Source organism: Balaenoptera acutorostrata, chromosome X (genome assembly GCF_949987535.1).
Source record: "Balaenoptera acutorostrata chromosome X, mBalAcu1.1, whole genome shotgun sequence".
Lineage (NCBI taxonomy): Eukaryota > Metazoa > Chordata > Mammalia > Artiodactyla > Balaenopteridae > Balaenoptera > Balaenoptera acutorostrata.
This window is the reverse complement of record NC_080085.1, coordinates 11544946-11562706: the sequence shown is the minus strand read 5'-3', so window position 1 is coordinate 11562706 and position 17761 is coordinate 11544946. Positions and strand designations below refer to the sequence as shown.

At 40.9% G+C, this 17761-nt stretch overlaps 1 long non-coding RNA gene across 2 annotated transcripts in view; it reads left to right on the top strand.

Moving 5' to 3' along the window:
* The window catches only part of LOC103015032 (uncharacterized), a 161513-nt gene that overhangs the window by 126555 nt on the left and 17197 nt on the right, over window positions 1–17761 (top strand). For both annotated transcript variants that reach the window (XR_450976.2, XR_009006594.1), the window contains exon 4: window positions 1145–1235. This is a non-coding gene — a long non-coding RNA (uncharacterized LOC103015032). The remainder of the gene's footprint in view (window positions 1–1144; window positions 1236–17761) is intronic.

The window sequence follows — 17761 nt, the reverse complement described above, 5'->3', positions numbered from 1 at the left end:
AAATGGATAAACTCATTCCTTTCCTCATGTAGCAAACATTTACTGAAGATGAATTATTTGAAAAAAGAAACCAGGCCATAGGGAAAGGGGTTTATACTAGGAGATGGGATGAAAAGATTATTAAAACAAGTTCTCGAGCTTCTATATGTTCAAGTAACGTTTTCCAAAATGAGTTGCCCAGAGTTTTAATAGGCACTGCTCAAATAAAGGGTTCTACAGTTAATGAGAAACATTGGTTTAAACAAAATTAAACGTTTTTTGTTACTACACAGCTTCTCAAAGCTTTTAATATGCTAATGTGCCATGTAAATCCCCAAAAAGGAGGAGTAAAATAAACTCCACTTACAAAAATTATTTGAATATGACATTTTCTTTCACTGAACCCAGATGCAAGAGTTAGCCTTGAAAAGATGAAATGAGTTCTTGAGACAAAAGAGGTGACTTAACGAGAAATAGAAATTTGGAGCAGTGAGAAGTATATAATGACCGGGAGGAGGGGGAATTGGAAAGTTCAGCTCAGTCTTCTGGATATTCTATGGGAGTGATGCTAAGGCCTTGAGAGGTAAAGAAAATGCTGTAAAAGCTAGAAAGGAAATAAAAGAACAGCAGAGCCACTGAAAGGGCCAAGTAGAGGAAACAGAGGATAGATTTGGAACAGTCCCAGCCAGTACATTTTCATGACTTTCTCCACCCATGCAATGACCGCTGCATGTGAATGGAGAAAGCAAATTAAAACGGAACTCGGCGGCTTGAATTGACCTAACAAAGTCTCCACGTAAGTTCAAGGAGAAAAAAAATTCTAAAGATCACGTAGGAAGTGTTGTAAGGGTGCACCCGGGGTGAAAATGGGTAAAAGGACAAGCAAGGTCCAAACCTGTCATGAAAAATAAAGAAAGGGAAGAGAACAAATGCCAACGTGAGGCTGGGGGAACCGGTGGGAGAGAGAGATGGCTGATAAAGATCTCAGGGTCTAAAGAGGTAAGGTGTGGATTCAAGGTCATGCCTATGGGCTGCTCTGATTGATGGTGAGATTCACGTTGGGAATACACTCGGGAATGGCTGTGACGGAAGGAAGGTGAAGGTGCTGGAAGGAGCGGCTTGCACATTTCCTTGGCTCCTCATACACCCATGTGTTCTCTTCCAGTGTCTTTCCGGTGCAGGAAGCCTTCATCTTTGAGTCCTCTGCTCGAAGCTCTGTGTCTGGAGCACAGCGGGATCATCAGAATACCTGATGGGTGAGTGGATGAAAGCCTGCATGGATAGGCAGGTAACGAGGACGGTATTGACACTGTTAAGGGTGTTGCCAGGACAGTGGAGGACGCAAACACAGGGCCCTGTGCAAATGTCACTGATGTCCGTGTTGTGAAGTCTGCCTTTAGGGAGCCTTGCTGAAAAGCTCACGGTCATTCCGGATGTTGGTGTCTTGACTTAACTGATTGGATTCCTAACCACAGCTTTTAGCCCATTACTCCATACCTTGCCTGTCTCAATTTCTGTTCTTCCCATGGAAATCGCCATGACTTATGGTGATTAGAGCCTTAAGAACTCCTCCGGTCTCTTGGCTGCCCCAGGCCCTGACCTAGGCCGGCAAACATCCTGGGAACCCTGGCCAAAGAAAGAAAAGGTTCTTCGGAAAAAGTTTCGTGTTTAATAGTAAGGATTTGAAAAACCGTGAATGAAGGGATCACACATAGCACATATCAAGTCTCTTAGCCCCAGTTTCACTAACCATAAATGAAACTTCACGCCACTAGGAAGTCAAACACGCACTTCTCAGACTCTGGTGGATGTTAGAATTATGTGAATACCTTACCCTCCGATTCCCGTTCGGTAGGAATTGGAGGAACCCAGCCTTCTGCATTTTAACAAGCAACCTCAGTGATTGTCCTGTAGGTAGTCTCAGATATGTTGAGAAATGCCACTCCAAGCTTTTTGCCAATGAATTCCAGTATTGAAGAGATTTGGGGACAGCAATCTAGCCCAGAAGACGGGACTTGTCAGAAAACTCAGTGAGCATAGCAAGAACACTGGTTTTTTTCGGAGATCGGATATTTTTTGGAGGAGGTTTGACGTGATGAGACTGAGGGGCAGATCCAGAACCCCAGCCATACCTCGGGGTGGCCCTGCCCTTGAGTTTACCCACCCCGCCCCCGCTGCAGCCTCCCCCCCCCCCCCCCGACTCCAGCTAACGACACCTCCGAGGGGCACTTTGGGGAGGGGCCCGGGGAGTTTTCTCAGAACACTGATGACAGAGGGCAACTGCTCTTGACACGAAATGTTACATAAAAAGCAGAGGTCTCCGCCTTTTCCCAAGGAGTGTGCTTTGCTATTGTCTGGGCTCCAGCAGTGCAAGAAGATGGAGACTGCCTCGGGCACATTCACCAGCTGATAAGAATCCACACCAGGGCCCTGGCCAGCACTTACATTTCTTTTTTCCCAGAAGCTCATAAAGCACCTTGGCTGACCCTTCTCCGTCACCTCCTAAAAAGACAAAAGCACTGTCACCAGCTTAGCCATTAGCAGGGACACGATCAATTCTTTGATTTTCTTCTGAGCTAGTTTATATCTATATGTCAGGGAGGGAATTAGCACCCGCATCACGTGTGAATTTCCTTCCCTTTCCATCTCTCTCACTGTGAGCAAACCCCTCCAGGTCCCTGCATCCATTCACAAAGTCACAAAGTTTCCAGCATCCTTGAAGTTGGCCCCAGTTCTCCGGCAACCAAAACCTCGAAGACACTCAGAGGCCTTTTTTGACAGCAGCTATATTTCTTTGTGCACATAGAGCAGAAGAAAAGAGGGAAGCCCTCCTCTGGGTTTAAGGTTATAAAGTGTCATCCAATCTGCTCCTGGTCTCAGACACAAAAGCTCAGAACTAGCCGTAGCGATCTGCAATGGTCTCCACCTTTGTCTGAGAGTCAGGCAGTAGTTGATTTGACCTGCTTTATGGGGACAGTCTCCCAGGCATGACTGAGTGCTAATTGCTACTAATGAGGTGGCATTTTTAACTGGCTGTGGTCTTGAGCTCCCTGTCCTCCTTCCTCCAAGCGGCATTCCTGCCACTGGGTTGCATGTAAACCTTCCAGCGAGCCCTCAGCCATAAGCTCCACTTCCCCAGCCGCTGAGGGTTGTGTTAAGAAGGGCAAATTCCCCTGCCTTTCAAAAGGGCGATGTGCCTGAGTGAGCAGCGCGTAAAGATGCACTGGGCAATGCTGCTCTTGAGGAAATGAACTCTAAATATTACAGGATCGCTGGAAATTACTTTCCTAATGACTTTTACTGATTCCGCCCATTTTCCTGCATTCACCTCTCTCAGCCAGAGAAAAATCCACAAGCCCCAATCCATGAAGAATGTTTTCTTGCTTACAGTTATTTGGGAGGTTAAGTTTTACATCAGTGCCTTTGTGTCTCAAAATTGCCATGTGATGTTGAAGCCGAATCCGGCCTCTGTACCCCGACACTGAATTAAGTCTCAGAGACAGAGTTTTAGGTGAAGTAGAAAAGAATAGCTTTATTGCTTTGCCAGGCAAAGGGGGCCACGGCAGGCTAATGCCTTCAAAACTGTATGTCCTGACCCGGAGGGGGTAGTGAGGAGTTTTATAGTAATGGCTCAAAGAGGGTGTGATCAGCTCGTGGACATTCTTCTGATTGGCTGGTGGGGAGGTAAGTGGGCGTCAGCATCATCAACCTTTCTGGTTCCAGCTGGTCTGGGGTCTACGTGCTTGTGGGCAGCATGCAGTTAACTTCTCCCACCTGGTGGGGTTTCAGCATCTGCAAAACAGCTCAAAGATATTAGGTGTGTCCCTTGAGGGGAACCAGGACCCTGCCCCAAGGCTGCACTGTTGTTTCTTTTGACTGCTTCTCCCTTGTCTCCGCATCCCCTCCCTTCCCTGATTAGCATCGGTTTGAACCTGCCCTTAGGAACTCAGGGAAGGTCATGGAGGCTAACTGAAGCCTATTTCCTGTAATCAAGAAATGGGGGGCACGGAAGGGCTTTTGTGCCCAGAAGCCCCACAGGGTCCTCCTGCTCGGTATCACTATTATTGCTACCACAGATTACCCCCTAGTATATTTGCCTTGTGTTAGTTAGGCAGGGAAAAATCCCTGTTACAACGGGTTGGGAGCTGTCTTTAGTACCACTGGTGATACACATGGGGGAAAGAGTGTGGCAGGGTTTATGAAAGAAAAGAGAACTTTTTGAAACATCGAGGATTCCAAATCAACAGAAGAGCTCAAGAAAATAAACAACAGAGTGAATTCAAGAAAATAAAAGGAAAAACACAACAAAGGTAGCAAAGGAATTCAGAAAATAGAAAATAAACAATAGAGTTAACAAAACAAAAACCTTGCTTTATGAAAGAAATTAATAATAAACAAGCCTCTAGCAAGACAGATATATGGATAAAGAGAGGATATGCCAATAAACACTATTATAACCACATAAACCAAAGATCATGGAGATTTATAAAAATCATAAAGAATTCAATGAATAAATTTCTACCAATAAATATTAAAATGTAGGTGCAATGGAAATATTCTAAAATGTTATAAATTACTGTAACAGACTAATAATGCTAATCAGTATCTGTGTTCTTCTTTTCTTACTGGGCACACACCTAACTCTGTTACCCAGGTGCTCTTGCAATTACATACGGACAGTGACTGATTTTTGGTCAACAGACTGGCCCAGAAAAATTTTCCAAACATTTATATATATATATATTTTTTCAGATACCAATAAGAAGAGAAAACTGTCAAACTCACTTTACATAGTATGTTATCTTTTGTTTCTGTGCTAATAACCATTTTAACAGGTGTGAGTTGATATCTAATTGTGGTTTTGATTTGCATTTCCCTGATGATTAGTGAAGTTGAGCATTTTTTTTAATATACGTATTGGCCATTTTTGTGTCTTCTTTGGAGAAATGTCTATTCAGTTCCTTAGCTCATTTTTTAATTGAGTCAGTAGGTTTGTTTTTTGTTGTTGTTTGTTTGTTTTACTATTGAGTTATAGGAATCCCTAATATTTTGAGGATTAACCCCTTATCAAATATATGATTTGCAAATAAATATTTTCTCCCATTCTGTAGGTTGCCTTTTCACTCTGTTGATTATTTCCTTTGCTGTGCATAAGTTTTTTAGTTTGATGTAGTCCTACTTGTTTGTTTTCATTTTTGTTGCCTGTGCTCTTTGGTGTCATATCCATGAAATCATTTCCAAGACCAATGTCATGAAGCTTTTTCCCTACATTTTCTTCTAGGAGTTTTACCTTTCAGGTCTTATGTTTAAGTCTTTAATCTATTTTGAGTTGGTTCTTGTGTGTAGTGTAAGATAAAGGTCCAGTTTCATTCTTTTGCATGTGGATATCCAGTTTTCCCAGCACCATTTGTTGAAGAGGATGTCGTTTTTTTGTTGTGTGCTCTTGGCTCCCTCATCAAAGATCAGGTGACTGTTTGTTACATATCAATTCTTGACCAGCTCTCATTAACAGTTAATCTTGTAGAGGGCAAAAGTGACCTTTGCTATTTCCTTTGTAATGCTTAATATACTTATCCCATTATTTGGTTGATCCTACCAGACTCTGACTCTTTGAGCGTAGATTCTGAGGCTATTTCATCTTTTATTTACTACAGTATCTATCAATAGTTCATTGCCTATAAGTGCTGAATAAATATTTATTGAATGAAAAAAGACTGAATATAATTCAGCCAAAATTATAAATGCTTCAGATACTATTGCAATATGCAGTTCCTCTCCTTTACATACAAAGCTGACACTTTGAATTAAAAGCATTAAACATGGTTCAAGTTCTGGTTTTACTGCAAAAATCTCTGACTTGAAGCAGGTCACCTCTGAGTTCCATATTCCTCTAACTTTAATAGGAAAGGTTTAAACTAAATGCTATAGAAGGTCTCTTCCAGCTCTGACATCTTCTGAATAATACCAGGATAGATTTATGCTAATTCATGTTCACACTCTCAGTCATTCCTTCTTGTGATTATCAAGGTATACTTTGGGTAGAAAGGGTAGGGATCAAGGTATATTCTGTGACCAAGAATGAAAGAAAGCTATTTTAAGACCTGCGTGTTGACAATATATGGTAGTCATTAAGGTTGTTCCCCAGTGGTCTGGCTCTCTCTTCTTCTACACGATAGTTTTGAACTTCACTACCCACCTGAAGCTACGTGTGGCCACATGACAAACTGTGGCCAGCAAAATATGCACCACCATGACACGTGTTACTTTCAAGTGGGAGCTTTGAATTTTGTCATCTTTTCTATCCCTATGCCATGATGATACACAGTGTTCCAGATTGACATTGGTCCCAGGTTGAGGGTAAAGTGGAGCAAAATTCCCAGTCAATTCTTGAAAAACATGCAGCAAAAGAAAGAAACAAATCTTCGTTGTTTTCATGCCTCTGAATTTGGGGGATAATTTTTGCCACAGCAAAACCCAGCCCTATCTAGATTACACTCTGTGTTATTGCCATGCTCTGATTTAGCAGTTGTTAGTTTACTGCCAGAATACACTGGTTATCCTGATTAACTGTGGATATTTTGCAAGTATTTTATCACTGTGAATGACATCAAGTTCCTTTAGAATAGGGATATCATCTGTCTAGATCACCATTGTATCTCCAGAGTCTGGAATGATTTTCCCCTCTGCTATAAATTAGAGAGAATGAACAGTTATCTCTGCAATAAAGTTATGCTTGATTTCTTACATTCCATTATGGTTTTTTTTGAGTAGGGAAAAAAGGAATGGACATAAGGCATTGACCTGAGAATTGGATATAACCCTGAGTTCGCTTGCTGATCTTACAGGTGGAAAAAAAAGATTGAAGACAGCTGAGACATTCTGTCCAGTCATACTGGATTCAGCCCTTTGAATGCCAATATCATATCTCAGGCAGGATAGTTACTTTCAAAACACAAGATTTAAGTGTGTCCGTTGTTTTAATTATCTTTGGGTGTCCTGTTTACATTCACATAAATGATTGATTGTTTCATGCTAAATAGATAACAATGGAAATTGTTACCACATACATAGTCTCTTTGGGGAATGTGAAGGGGAAAGATAAATATTTGAGAGCCTGCTGTGAATAGGTACTTTCAAATATGTTATCTTTTATAAACGTTTTAATTGATGTAAAATATGCATACAAAACAGTGCTTAACTCATGAGAGTACAGCTCAATGAATTTTCACAGACTGAACACACCTGTTTAATAGGCATCCAGATCAAGAAACAGAACATGACCAGCACCCTTGAGGTCCCCCCTCTGCCTTATGCATATTTCCAATCCCTTATTCCGAAGGTAACCACTATCTTGATTTCTAACAGAATAGATTGACTTTGCCTGTTTTTGAAGTTTATGTGAATGGAACCAGAAAATATGTACTTCTCTCTGTCTGGCTTTTTTTCTTTCAGCATGATTCTTGTAATATCCATCCATATTATTGCATGTAGTTGTAGTTTGTTCATTTGCATTGCACATAGTGTTCCATGATGTGGAAATACCACAATGTATTTATCTATTCTAAATAGGCAAGCTAGTGGGTATTTGGGTAGTTTGCAGTTTGGGGCTATTGTAAATGGTGCTGCTATGAGCATTCCAGTGTATCTATTTTGAACTCATATGAATGTGTCTTTTAGGTATATATCTAGGAATGCTATTACTGGATCAAAAGGAATGCATGTACTTAATTTTAGAAAATGCTGACAGTTTTTCAAAGTGGTCATGTGATAGATTGCAAAAACAGCCACAATTTCTTCCCCTTCCTATATCCATATCTCTTTATGATGTGACTTTGCAGCTCCTCCCATCAAGAGGTGGAGTCTTTTCCCCCACCTTTGAATCTGGCCTGGCATCGTGACTTGCTCTCGCTAGCTCTCTAGGAATCCTCCTTAGCCTCCGTGTAGACAAGTTCAAACTAGCATGCTGAGTGACGAGAAGCATGTGGCCAGGTCAACTCTCTCATACCAACCGACAGGTGGCCAGACATGTGAGTGAAGCCATGCTAGACCAGCCTGGCCCAGCTAACCTGCCAGCTGATGGCAGATGCATGAGTGAGCCCAGCCAACAACAACCCAGCCTGGTCCAGATCGAAAGAACCACTCAACCTTAGACTTGTGAATAACAGTAGTGATTGTTTTTTTAAGCCACTGAGTTATATATCCATAGACAATGGTTGTATGTGCCATTATTTTGGCAACAGTGCCTTCAGGTAGGTAGTGTTAACTTCATTTTATTCACGAAGAAACTCAGGTTCAGAAAGGCTAGGTGACTTGCCCCAGAACACCCAGCTAGCAAGGGGTAGAGCCAGGAATCAAATCCTGCCTAATCCCGAAGCCCCCTTTCTTCTATATCATACCGTTTATAAAGTAAAAGATATAAAAATAAATGGAAAATTTAGAGCTCTTGACTTTTACATGATCTCAAAACCCCTTGAGTACAAGTTCAGTTATGCCGCTCAGTAACCAACATTGGGAGGTGCTGTCATTTGAGCCCCAACTCCCTCTTCTAGCCCAGAAGCTGGTTATCCGATGGTCCCTGTGGTATCACACTTCGGAATTTTATTTATAGATACTTATCTATGTTTTTCACTTCAATAGAATTTTTCACATGTAGGTTGACTTGATTTTATTGTACTTGATATTTACATATCTCTTGGCCTTTAAAATTAATCTTTTATCACATTTCTGAGTATAATGAAGTTGCTCTGAGGTGATGCCAGTATTGTGTATATATGAAAGAGGACGTGAAAAGAGTCAAGCTGAAAGGGTCAACCTGAGGCTCACCCAACGAGTTTTAGGCCTAGCGCAGGAAGAGGTCAAGAGTATACCCTTCTCGAAATCAAGTGATTTGTGGGTGCAAAATTTAGGCAAATTTTTTTTTTTTTTTTTTTTTTTTAAAGATTTATTTTTTTATTGATTAATTGATTGATTGATTGCTATGTTGGGTCTTCGTTTCTGTGCTAGGGCTTTCTCCAGTTGCGGCAAGTGGGGGCCACTCTTCATCGCGGTGCGGGGACCGCTCTTCATCGCGGTGCGCGGGCCTTTCACTATCGCGGCCCCTCCCGTTGCGGGGCACAGGCTCCAGACGCGCAGGCTCAGTAATTGTGGCTCACGGGCCCAGCCGCTCTGCGGCATGTGGGATCTTCCCAGACCAGGGCTCGAACCCGTGTCCCCTGCATTATTGGCAGGCAGATTCTCAACCACTGCGCCACCAGGGAAGCCCTAGGCAAATTTTAAACGTTTGTGCAGAAAAAAATTGACAGAGGATTGGCAGGGGCACAGAGAGAGTGGTGGGCTCATCTTCCCATTCTCAGCTATTTCTGTGCTAGTATTGTCCTCCTTCCCAATAGATACTAGAAATGTATGAGCCTCAGTTAAAAGGAGTCCTGAGTTAAAATTCTAGCAAAGGTTACTTAGCTTCTTTGAGGTGCAGTTTACTCATGTATAATGCATCCCTTGCTGAGTAGTAAGGATCTGGAAAGAGAGAGAGCGAGAGAGATAGATAATCACCTAGCAAGTGCCTGACAACAGATAAGACACTTAGGAATTATAACTCTTAATATTGTTACATTATTGTTCTTATTGATTTTCCCACTATGGCAATCGACATTCCACAGCATTTTTTTTCTCTCACAGCCCTAACAAAGTTAGTCTGGAGGAAACTCTAAAATGCGTCTGGCTGCCCATCTCAATAAGTCAGCATATATCTCTAGTCTGAGCCCTGCAAAAATGCAGGAAAAAAATGTAAGGCATGGTCTTTCTTTTCTAATAGGGAGGGTAAAACAATTACCCAGATGACTTATAAAAGGTAGAAGGCTCTGGGTGGCATAAAAGAAGGACAAATGATTCCACTGAGGTCCGAGAGGAAGGATGGGATCCAGATGGAAAGCTGAGGTCAGGAAAAAAGTGATGTAATTGGTGAAAAGATTAATTCTAGGCAGAAATCCTAGAATGGGTTAAAGCTGGGAGTTGGGAAGGGGACAGGCATACTCAGGAAACAATGACCTTAACTAGTGTAGGGTAGAGATTGGAGCCATGGGACAAAGAGTTGGAATGTAAGACTGTGAAGCCAGGAGAAGACATTGGGGCTAGATTCAGGAGGCACTGACAGATTTTAGGTAGACACTTGAGGAAGGTAAAGGTGACAAAATGAGCAGATCGGAGGAATGAGAAGCAGAGAGGCCAGAGGGGAGATTGCAGTGTCCAATCATAAGACACATGAGCCTTGTTAGTGGAGTTAGTGGGCGGCGGTTGTATAGAAAGGGGGCATTCTGCTAAGTGACATAAGTCACAGAGAGAAAGACAAATACCGTACGATATGACACCTGTGGAATCTAAAAAAGCCGAACTCATAGAAACGGAGAGTAGAACTGTAACAAGAGGATGCCAGTGCCGAGCCCAAGTTTGGCTACTCGCTGCTCAAAAGGTCAATACTCGAGAGACAAGTGCTGGTGAAAAAGGAAAAGTTGCTTTATTCAGGAGGCCAGCAACCTGGGAAGATGGTGGACTAAAGTCCTCAGACGGTCTCCAAGTTGCCAGTTAGGAGACAGAGGTTTTCAAAGCAGTGCGATGGAGGAGACCGCAGGGTGTATGATCAGCTTGTGCTCAGTTCTCATGCTTTGGCTGGCATCAAAGTGAAGTTTTGAGCATCACCAGTCTCCTGGTTTCAACCAGTCCAGGGTGTACATGCTTGCAGTGAGCAGTTTTCATCTGGTGTGGGTCTGCTTCCTGTAAAAACAGCTTAGACGTGTGTCAGGCCTTTAGCTGTATCTTTCAGGGAACCGGGAGCTCGGTGATTCTGCTGGGTAGCTGGTTTATAGTCTAAATTGTTACTAGTTTCCCCACCCAACATTATAATATTCTTTGTTTCTACATCTTCACATTTCCCAATCATTAACTCTTGAGACAGTCTTTTGAGACTCAGGGAGGCCTGGGAGACTAAAGCAAAAGCCTTTTACTTCAAAGGACAGGGATACAGGGGCTTGTGTGCAGTTCCAATGCCGCCTTTTCTCTGATACCCCTCAGTCTTTAGGGGAACAGGTGTTGCATGAGAAAGGGACTAACGTTTTGGGTAGAGAGGTTAATCACCACCTTGGCAGAGGAGCTCAGTTTGAGGGGGACACGGTTACAGAACAGTGGCTACCAGAGGTGGAGGAAACGGGGAGATGCTAGTCACAGGGCACAAAGTACCAGTTAGAAGATGAATAAGTTCTGGGGATGTAATGCACAGCATGATTATTACAGTTGATAATACTGTATTATGTACTTGAAACGTGCCAAGAGAGTAGCTCTTAAATGTTCTCACCGCTAAACAAATTATGTGATGCGACGGAGGTGTTAGCTCATGCTATGGTGGTCATCATCTTGCAATACACGAGTGTATCAAATCAACACATTGTACACCTTAAACTAACACAATGTTACATGTCAATGATATCTCGATAAATCTGGGAAAAAAATTCTAAATGAAAGAAGAAAAGGAAAAGTTCCTTCGAAAGGGTGAGGCATATTAGGAAGGCCTTTCAGTGGTAGAATTGACTAGACTAAGCCAATGAGGTGAAGGCAAAAAGTCAACTATGACTCAGAAGTTTCAAGTCTGGATGAGTAGGTGAACAGAGGGGCAATCACAGAAGCCAGAGAGTCGGACGAGTTCAGCTTCTTCAGGGGGAGTATGATGAGGCTGTTGTGACCAAATTGGGGGTTAGGGCCACATCCTCGTAGAGATGCTCTTACAGGCAGTTGAGGATTCAGAACTTGGATCAGGAAAAAGTTGTATGCTAGAGAGAAGAGTTGGGTGTGATCCAGAAATGAAGCTCAAATGATCTTACATCATGGAAATTAAAAATTCTGAGTCATCTAGGGATGTGGGAAAAGAGGAAGTGAAGTTTTAATAGGCTTATAGCAATTTACAGCACTAAAATTAAAATGGCATATATATCTGTGAGTTGTCTAGGAAAAACACATTGGTGATGGGCAATGAGAAAAATTATTCTGGGACTCTGTCCAGGAGAACAAGGCCTTCTTGCTTGTTGCTTCAGTCTCTAAACCTCCTTCCTAATTTTGGGGTAGCTCCCAGTTCTTACCTAGTTCCTCTCTCCAGACCTGGCTTCAAAGCCTGGCTCAGTTTCCCAAATTTTCCCCTTCACAGAGTTGCAAAAAGCAGCTCACATTCTCCTTTTTTTTTTTTTTTTGTCATCTAAGTGTTCCTATTGCAGACACAGAAATAGATAAGAAGTACCAAATGGTGAGTAAGGTGTAGATTTAACATGAAATGTTTAAAATGCTGGTATTCATTATCCCTAGTCTTTATGCAAATATCAGGCAATAAAGTGCTGGGGCCAGCGTGTACTGGCTCATGAGAGCCAATTGTTAGATATTCAGAAATTTTGCAAGCCAGTGGTTAAATATAGCTATTATTAAAAATTAAATTATACAAACTTACAATGAAATAAATTATCAAAAGCTGATACTACTCAAACTCATCACTTCTTAATTGTTTTACTATTACTTATGAGCTTGAAGTTATTTGTGTTTATTATATCTGTAGGCTGGAAATATCATATAATGGTGTACTACCGTGCATCACTTCCCAATTCTGTGTACAATGATATCATATTGGTAGCTTGAAATAGGCCATCATGGGAGAATTTACAAATCAGAGCTTTTTCATTTTCCATTGGAGACCCAGTTGTTAAACATCTACCAGTTCACCACTGCTGTTAGACATCTGTAACGTCATGGCAAAAGCAAAATATCATGGGTTGAGGCACTAGATTGGAGTCCAAGTTCCATTCCTGCTGAAAGAGCAACCAATCTTGAACAAGTCACTAAATGTCTCTTGAGTTCCTATGCAAGAGTGTATTGGGGCTTCCCTGGTGGCACAGTGGTTAAGAATCTGCCTGCCAATGCAGGGGACACAGATTCAAGTCCTGGTCCAGGAAGATCCCACATGCCACGGAGCAAATAAGCCTGTGAGCCACAACTACTGAGCCTGCGCTCTAGAGCCCACGAGCTACAGCTACTGAGCCCACGTGCTACAACTACTGAGCTCGCGTGCCACAACTACTGAAGCCCACGCACCTAGAGCCCCTGCTCCACAACAAGAGAAGCCACCGCAATGAGAAGCCCGTGCACCAAACGAAGAGTAGCCCCTGCTGGCCGCAACTAGGGAAAGCCTGCATACAGCAACAAAGACCCAACGCAGCCAAAAATAAATAAATTAATTTTTTAAAAAAAGATTTAAAGAAATAAATAAAAATAAAAAGAGTATATGAATACCCTTCCCCGACCAGGGATCAAACCCGGGTCCACAGCAGTGAAAGCACCAAGTCTTAACCACTGGACCGCCAGGGAATTCCCAGATAGATTTATTTTGATACCTCTTGTTATTAGAGTTATGAGTTAAAAGAAACCTCTAGGATGGAATTTTTATTTCAAAAAACAAAAACCAAAACCAAATATGTATTGAAAGGGTGCAGAAAATGATTTGCATCCCACATGATGACATTTTGTCAAATCACCTGTAAAATGTACTTTGATGGGTTTCAGAGCCCATGTTTTCAGCCTGAAAAATACATTCGTGATTTGTGTCAGCTTGTATGATTGGATGGTTGGCCTAGTTAATTCTACCACCTGTTTCAGTCATCAGTTCTTATTAGCTCTCATTTGATGAGGAAAACAATCTCTGGAATTCTATCTTCCTTCCCAAATACCAAAGGATGTTTCGTTTTTATTTAGATATCAGCATATCTTTCTATTTCTCAAAGACTGTTGTTATAAATTCAGATTCTCCATTGTTTGCTCACGTAATCCATTACCATTTGTGTAACAAAAATAACTTATCAAAAACAAGACAAACATGAACATTGAATGCGTCCTACAACTTCAGAGCATTCAATTAACATTTAAGAATGCATACCTTGAAGGTAGCATATTGCTAATTTCAGATTCCTAAAATTTTTTATGCTACTACATAGAATGTCCAATTCCGTACTATAGGATAGAAACTAAATAAGTGGGTAAAAGCTGAAGCAAGTGATATGACTGAGTCAATTTCAATGCCACAACAAATTGAAAGCTAAAGGTCAATTTATTGCATGCTATGTTAGAGAATAATTCCAGATGACAAATGTGCCAGGCTCCCGAGATGAGTTGTAACCGCCCAAAGCAAAGGGAAGGGGTCCTAAAAACAACTATATCTACATGAGGTGCCAGGGAGAGTTTCAAAGTACACATAAACAGAAATGAATGCAGAGATTGAAAATGCATTGCATTAGCTAGAATATAGATAACCACAGCTGTGGAATGTATCTTAGAGTCATGATACCTAGACAATGGGCTGTGATTAAAACTGGAAACGTAACATTAATTTTAGCATGCACTTCAACCAGATTATCTAGGATACTGGCCACCTCCTTGGATTCTTCTTTGGGAGCTCAACATGCATATAAGTGCATGACTTTATGTGTGAATATATGGAAAATCTTTAAAATAGTCTTTCTTTCAGGCTCTCCATGGGGCATCTATTGCATTCCTATTTTCAAAAGTGTGCCTTGTATACGTGAAGCATAGGAGATAATGCAGTGAAAGAGAATCAAGTCTCTCCCACAAGGAGTTGCATTTACTCTGGGAAAAAAGATACTCAAACTAGTAATTATTGTGTAAAGTAAAAATAGAGGTACACTAAAAGTCCTACAAGAATATCTATCTACCTTTAAGTTCTAATTGAAGAGAGTGCATTTTTTACCAACATTAGAAAGATTTTTTTTTTAAATATCTCTAAACCAAGGTCGGAAATTCAAATTGCCTTCTTGAACTGTTTCTGAGACTTTCAAAACGAAAAATGTGATGAATCACAGGGGTGCAAGGAAGTAAGGAGAAAGGCATCTGGGTAGACAGATGGGACCTGAGCGGGGAAAGACCAGGCCGTGAGGGTCTTTGGAGCCAACCCTTCTCCCTACCGTGCCCTCATTTCCCTCTTCAAGCAGCAGATCAACTGTTTTGGGGCTTTGTTCCAACAAAAGCAAAGTTAGTAAGTTTTTGACAGAGCCATGCATGTTCATCAACAGAGGTCAGCAGCGTCCAAGTCAATTTAGAGCTTCTAGTTTGCTGAGTCAGGATTTAATCAATCATCAAATACAGATTTACTTCACATAGTGACTGTCAGTTAATAGTTGGCTTCCTAAGAGTTCTTAGAAAGTTATTCCACTTTTGAGATGATTCTTTTTGGGTTTTCACCTGAAAAAGCACTAAGTAAATACACTAAAGAAATAATGTATCTGCATTACCATCTCAGAAAAAGATGCATTCCTCAATTTACTCGAAACAATAGTTTCCTAGTCAGAGAAAATCGTATGGAACATGTTCGAATTGTGTGACTTACTGTAATAAACCCAAATGCTTTCCTTTGGGTTCATATATCCAGTAACAAATTGTATTTAGATCTTCAAGCTGATGGGTGCATAAGGTATCTTCACGTGTTTCAAAGTCCTCTCATTCATCAGCCTTTATTTTGACCTGTAAGGTGTTTTCTGTGCTCTAATATTTTAAAGACAAGTTTGAGTGCAAAATAACCATAATCTCCCAAAAGACTGAAAAATTAGTGGATAAAACTAGGCAGAAAGACAAATGCACCTTATAAAGAATGACTCCTTACAAAGAATGACTCCTTATAAAGAATGATTCCTTAATACTCCTTCATTGCCACCTCCACCCACTCTCAAGAAATCTCTTCTGCCTTTGTCAAGTATAATAAGCTTTTATTATATTTCATGTCAAACGATATTCATTTACTTTCACGTTGTTGTTTATTACAATACTTACAAGAGCTTACTTTCATCGTTCAGTTGAGGTATTTTCTACCTGTAAAAAATTAATTAGGGGTCTCAGGTTGGAATGGAATGCAGCGGCATCTTTTCCATTAATATTAATGGAAATATTTTATCATTTAAAGTCTTCTCACTTTGCAGTCAGGTTTTCAGGCGCAATTTAAAGTCTGAAAGTGTGAGGGGAAAGTGTGTTTAGTGAGGAACTACTATGCTTCAGAAATTGTGCTAAGCACTGGGGAAAAGCTTGTAGAAGAGACCAGTGTGGGCCTTGCCCTCTTGGTGTTTACAGTGCAGCTGGGAAGATGGTCAAAATCATTTTTTGTTTTCCAGAGATATGGCTCTACCTGCCTGGGGTTGCTGGGGAGAATCCTTTCACAATGTATATGTTTGTCAAATCATCACATTGTACACTTTACATATCTTATAATTTTATATGTCTATCATACCTCAATAGTTAGATAGATAGGTTGATAGATAGATAAATGGCTTCTGGTTTCTATGCTGGAAGCTACTGCCTTCAGTGGGGTCAGGTATATTTCCCCAATGTCAGGCATCATTGGGCCTCCTCTCTCATAAGCCATAAATAAAGGGAGACCTAGGCTGGGCCTTTAAGGAAACTTGCAGCCCCACAAATATCACACCAGAAATCCTTCCATTATCCTCCTAGACACCCAAATTCGGACTGAACACAGATAATAGGACATGACAGGGTATAACCATGGGAGTAGAGAATTTGGAGCCAAAACTTCTGATTAAATTCTGCCTTCACCATTTACCAGCTAAGAACTTTGGACAAGCCCCTGTACATTTCTGAACTCTGGCTTTCTTAGCTATTAAATGGAGACAATAATTTCCACCACATGGATTTGTCACGAAGTTCAAGTAAAATGCATATGAAAGGATTTTTGTAGGCAAACCGTGACTTTAGTAGCCCTTGCTAATTATCCTTAGCAGTCATTCATTCATTCACTTGCTCATTCATTTATCTACCAGCAATCATTTCTTGAGAACCTAACACTTACTCTGACTACAACAAATAATCAATAGTTTCTGTCCTTTAGGATCAGCTACTTGCCTATTCCCTAAGAGTCCATGATTAGCCAAGGGTCCTACTCCAGAATTCAAAGCCACGAACTTGCCTTTGTTCATGCCAGTTCTTCACCAAGGCAAACATATGCCAGACCTCTACCTTCAAGGGACTTCAATATTATAAAAAGATATCATTCCCCAAAGCTGAGTTTTAAAAACTCTCAAAATATAGGAAAATTCAAGTCATTTTTTTCTACACATTTTTCTTTCCAGTATATTACTCACACATGCCCAACAGAAGCTAAATTTATCTACTTCTCCCAGCTAAGCCATCTGTTGCATGTAAACATCAATGATGCATGCATCTAGTTAATTAGGGGTCTCAAAAAAATCTGACAACCATGGGACATTAAGCGTTAGGTGTTGATGCTGATATTACAGTGGTAAGTGAAAAGATCTTTGTGTCAGAATGGATCTGTAATAGGTTTACCAATAAAAACAGAAAATTGGGAAGTAGAAGGAAAATATAGGTCTCATGAAAGGAGGCATGCACATCAACACAGAAGGGCAAGGGATGAAACTTTTTAAAAGTGTCATTCATGTGATAGGAGAAAATTATTCTAAAGTCATTCAAAGGAAAATATGGGAAGCAAAATAGAATTTTTCAAAGTCCAAATTCACATATACAGTCTTGCCTTCATGAGCCCCGCAGGCCAACTGTATACCCACAATGAACTATGTGCGTGGGTAAATCTCCAATGAGGAACAATTCCATCAAATATGTTTTTATGGTACTCATCTTGTCAACAAACATTCATTTAATGTAAATTATTTATTGGCCTAAATTACTTTTCCAATAGAAATAAGTGGCGAATTAGAGTAGTGGT